This window comes from Chlorocebus sabaeus, chromosome 3 (genome assembly GCF_047675955.1).
Source record: "Chlorocebus sabaeus isolate Y175 chromosome 3, mChlSab1.0.hap1, whole genome shotgun sequence".
Classification (NCBI taxonomy): Eukaryota; Metazoa; Chordata; class Mammalia; order Primates; family Cercopithecidae; genus Chlorocebus; species Chlorocebus sabaeus.
Genome location: NC_132906.1, coordinates 79,088,181 through 79,093,559, shown reverse-complemented (window position 1 = coordinate 79,093,559; position 5,379 = coordinate 79,088,181). Strand labels below are relative to the sequence as shown.

Genomic DNA, 5,379 nt, shown 5'->3' with positions numbered 1-5,379 from the left:
TTGTTTACCACTGCACTTCCTACCTTCAAAAGTGCCCAGTAAGTAGTAGGCACTCCATGACTGTAAATCAGATGAACAAGTGACCCACACAGTGGGTTAGTCTGCCAAATATAGAGTGCCTACAACATACAAATCCAAGGAATGAATGGATGTGACCAGGGCATTGATAAAGAAGGAAATGTGACGGATCCTACGAATATTTTGTAAAAGGTCAATATCATTAGTATCCACATAAATGTACATTAAAATATGTAGATAACCTTTCTACTTAGAAGATTAGTACCAATTAAAAATTACTGATACTACTCACTGCTGAAGGAGATATGAGGAAATGGTCATTATTTTACACTGCTGGAGAAAGTTTAAATTGCTACTAAAATAATCTGGTAATAAATATTAATGTGAAAAATGCACACTCCTAGGAATATTCTAGAGATAATCTATAATATACATTTAAAATCACATAGAAAAAAACTTTATTGCAGAATAGCTTGTAGTATTCAAAAGTAAACATTCAATTTTAATTTTTTAATTGACAAATAATAATTGTTCATGTTTGTGAGGTACGTAGTGATGTTTTGATACTTATAATAGATAGTAATGACACCAGAGTAATTAACATATCTATCATCACAAAAATTTATCTTTTTTTTTGTTTTAGGAACATTCAATATCCTCCTCCTAGCTATTTGAAACTATTAATATCATATTATTGTTAAAATTGTCATCCTGCAGTGCTATACAACACTAGAACTATTCCTCCCATTTAGCAGTAATTTTGTATCCTTTAATAAATCTCTCCCTGTCCCTCCCTTCCTCCTATCCGTCCCAGCCTCTCATATCCTCTGCTCCACTTTTTATTTCTATGAGATCAACTTTTTTTAGCTTCCACATATGAGTGAGAACATGTGGTGTTTAACTTTCTGTTCCTGGTTTATTTCACTTAACATAATTTCCACCAGTTTCAAAAATGGAAATTCTAATGTCCCTCAATAGTAGAGAGATTGAATGTTTCAGGATATGTCCACACAATAGAATACTATGCAGCTATTAAAAAGAGTGAAGGAAACGGATGCATCCTAACTTGAAGGGGTGCCCAATATACCTCAAGACTGAAAACCGGAAGTTGAAGGATAATGTGTATAGTGTACAAAAAGCAAACAACAAAAACCTGTGTGTGTGTGCTTGTGTTCACACAGGCTTGCAGAAGAGGACAGAAATGCAGTAACACTAAGCTGTTAGGATGACCTCAGGGAAATACAGGGTAGAATGAGGGAGAGGTGTTAGCTTTTTCTTTATGTATCTTGTATTTTAAAATATATTTTATAAAATTTAATTTAAAATTATTCATTTATAAAAGAATAAAAGTGACACTGACTCTCCTTAGCTATGCAGAAGTTAATAAGCCACTGACTCTCCTTAGCTATGCAGAAGAATACATAAACTAAACTAAGGAGTTTTACATTTTAAAAATTAAATGAACTACAATAAAATAACGCTAGTAGATTTGGAAGTCTTGATAAAAGTTCACTTTTATAGAATAGATATATTATCAAAATGACTTGAGAGAAAGAATAGAAATCTTTCTATTTCTCTCAATAGAAATAATAACTATTCAAAATTAAAACTGTTATTGCATAATTACTTCTCCAAAATTAAGCCCAGATTATGTTAGCGGTAAATGCTTTTAAACTGATGATTTCAATACCACAGAAACAGTCCCAGGAAGGAAAGTTTGCTTTATTCATTCCACCGGAATGGAAATATCTGTATGTGTGTGTCCAATACACACACACACACACACACAATGGGAAAGACGACATCCATCACCTTGCTGGGGAGAAGTGCAAAAGTAGAGAACCAGAAACTTTGAGCAATGTTTGGAAGAAAAAGCAGACTGGATCAGAAGGGTGTAGAAACCAGAGAAAGAAAAATATTACACACAGAAAAGAAATGTGCAGACTAAAACCGCACTTTTCTCCACTGGAGCCTTCAGGCCACTTAAGCCTGGAAGGGCTCATGCAATTCTTTGAGCAAAAATTGATTTGAGATCCAACTTGAAACATACAACCATTTTCATCTTATATTCCTTGACTAATATATACTAAAGAACCATAGTAAAATATTTTTTAAATTATAGCTCTATAAGGAAAAGTTGGCAAAACTGTCAATACGATGGGAAACTTCAGCTGTCGAGCAACTGATAGACCAGGCAGACCAAAAAAAAAAAAAAAAAAAATCAGAAAAGATATACAGTATTTAAACAATAAGAATAATAAACACCATCTAATGGCTGTTACTAAAATAGTCTCCTATGTGTCCATCAGTCAGGAGTCACCCAAAGAAAGGAAAACCACTTTAATTATTTAAAACAGGGCTAGGGGGCTAGAGTGCAAGAAATTGGTTCCACGTGTGAGAGAAGTTGCACTGACAGATGGGTTTTGTTGAGCCAAGAGATTAGCAGCAGCAGGAAGCCACCACCGCTCCAAAGCTGGGATCAGTAATAATAGACAGCTTTTTCAAGGAATTTTACCATAAATTAGTTAGAGAGGGATTTGGGGTCAGGGTTTCATTTTGCTTTTTCAAGAGACTTCTCTCTTTGCTCCTGGAAGGAGAGGGTTTGAGCCTCCCCTTGGCTGTTATGGATAGAAGTTTGAGGTCCAAGGGGAGAGCAGCTTAATCAAGAACATATGGAGGTGTGGGCCGGCCTCTCAGCTGTCGGAAAAAAATACCTAAATATATGACATAAGAATAATTCTCTGAAACAAATCTTCAGATTGAAGCAGGGCCACACTGTGGTCCCCAAACTATGCAATGTAGGAGGCTTAACCCAGAGAAATATTCTGGTTTAGTGGTCGCACTACAAAGATAAAAACAGATTTCTTCAGGCATCCAAGTTTCAATATCAAATAGCCTAAATAGAGAAAGCCATTAGGCAGACCTCCAGCTTCTCTATGGTGATGTCAATTATTAGCAGGCATTTGCTACTATGTTCTGAAGGAGAGAGTGACTGAGCACTACCATGTCAAAACAAATGTCTTTCCATCAAAACCAGCTGCATAGTTAGTGGGGCCCAAAGCAAAAATGAATACGAGGTACCCCTAGATACAAAATATATTAAGAATTTCAAAGTGATGACAGCAGAACATGAATTAGCCCAAGCATGGGGTACTTCTTGTCTCAGTGCAAGATTCTGTATTGCTGTATGGGTTGCACACTAACGAAGTCAGCCTTGCGTTCAAAGATTTAGGAAACTTTCAGGCTGGCCCATGAAATACGGTATGAGCCCTCCTCAGCAAATTCCTTGATGACAAAAACCTAGAGATGAAATAAAATAAAGAACTTAGAAATGAAGGCTCTGCACTGGTGGTGAGCATTGAACTGATTTATAGATGAAACAAATTCTAAACAACTTTGGGGATTATGGTTACAGAATACAAATACTTGAAATAGGAAGAAGAATGAAATTGCTAATGCATTCATCTAGCCCTGCAGGTAAGCAGTTGGTACCACCTAAAATCATATTGCGTTTTTAATGAGATGTAGTGATTCTACACTGAGTATTTTATTTGGTATCTTCCCTGATATCTTCATGTCGGATTGGTAATGTGCTGACGTCTTAAGGTTTGAGGGAGGTACATCTCACACGAAGCGTGAAAACCCAATTATTGTGCTCTGAACCATAAAAGAATCTAGAAGACTCTAAAACAATCTTTTGTTGGGAAATATCTCATGGAGTGAAGAAACATTTATGTGAGGATTAAGTGATCTCACTGGTTTTACTTCAGTTTATTTTTCTTCTATTAAATTTTGATAAGTTACATTTAATCTTTTTATTGAAAAATACATTATTTGGTTTTTACAAAAGTATGAATGTTAATGATTATTCACGTGTGATGGGATTTGAGTATTTTACCCTCATCTTTCTCATCTTTGTCTTTTCTATATTAATTAAATTATTTATGTGTCATATGTAATTTTTACAGAGGCTAAATTTAATTTTATTTATTTTAAAAAATTAAGTCAAATATTACCCCACCCAAAGGTTCCAGTCCAGGGGATTTTATTGGTGAAATCTATCACAACTTCAAGGAGCTGGGTTTCTGTATTTACATTGTTTGAAAGAACAGAGAGCTAGAAAATTTCCAACTTGTTCTACAACATGTCATTGATACCAAACCAAGACAATTAACTACTAAAAAATGAAAGATATATCAATCGCTTTGAATATAGACGCAACAATGATACGTCAAATCTTTTCAGGTGGCCACACCCTTTCTAATCCAGCCATGTGGTGTGGGGGTGGGGGTGAGGGTGACAAGAGAGCTGTGTGGACATGGAGAGCCTAGCATACTTTTGCATGGAAGCCATGGAGATGTTCTCCTCCCCCGTCTCTGACACCCTGAATAACCTCTACTAGACTGAGGAAAATGGAGACCCAGAGGTACTAAAGACGTCCCAGCGATGGGCAGAAACTAAACTGGACTGCTTGGGTTCAGACTGTGGGGTTTTAACTATCACCAGCCTTCTTCAACAGAGGCTACTGCCATGGGTTGCTAACGATGGCATAACAAGGGTAAGGCAGTGGAAGAAATCCACCCAGAGAATAGGTAATAAGGAGTGCAGTGCTTATACATGGTTTTGGAAACAATAATAAAGACAGCTAAGCATTAGTCTGCTTTGTATTATCACCATGAGTCTGTAGTTTCAAACAATGTCAGTGATACAATGCTCCATTGTGAAAAAAATCAGTTCCTTCTATGTTTACATTTTTTAACAAGATTTCAAAAATTGGATTTATTTATTTATGCGAATTCACAGATGACAAAGTGTATATGCTTATGGTGGACACTGTGATGGTTTGATATATGTATCAAACATACAGAATGTCTGAATCAAGCTAATGAACATATCCATCACCGCACATACTTATCATTTTTGTGATAAAAACATTTAAAATCTACTCTCTTAGCAATTTTCAAGTATATTATACATTATTACTAATTATAGTTGCCATGCTACATAACAGATCTCCAGAATTCATTCCTCTAGTCCAACTAAAACTTGGTACACTTCGACCAACATTTCCCCATTTCCCTAGCCCCTGGTAACCACAACTTCATTACCTATTCTTTAATAAACTGTGTTTAAATGAAGTTAATTCAGAGATCTCTCAGTTACACAGTCAGCCCTCAACATCTGCAGAATTAGCTACATGGGATTCTTTTATTTTTAATTAATTTATTTTTTGAGACAGAGTTTTGCTCTTGTTGCCCAGGCTGAAGTACAGTGGTGCAATCTCAGCTCACTGCAACCTCCACCTCCTGGGTTCAAGAGATTCTCCTGCCTCAGCCTCCTGAGTAGCTGGGATTACAGGTG

The 5,379-nt window shown here is 36.1% G+C and overlaps 1 non-coding gene across 1 annotated transcript; it reads right to left on the bottom strand.

The window, feature by feature from the left end:
- Nucleotides 1-3,593: 3,593 nt before the first annotated feature.
- On the bottom strand, nucleotides 3,594-3,692 carry LOC119627607 (small nucleolar RNA U13). The gene has a single exon (XR_005243806.2). It is a non-coding gene; the product is annotated as a small nucleolar RNA U13 (small nucleolar RNA).
- Nucleotides 3,693-5,379: the final 1,687 nt, after the last annotated feature.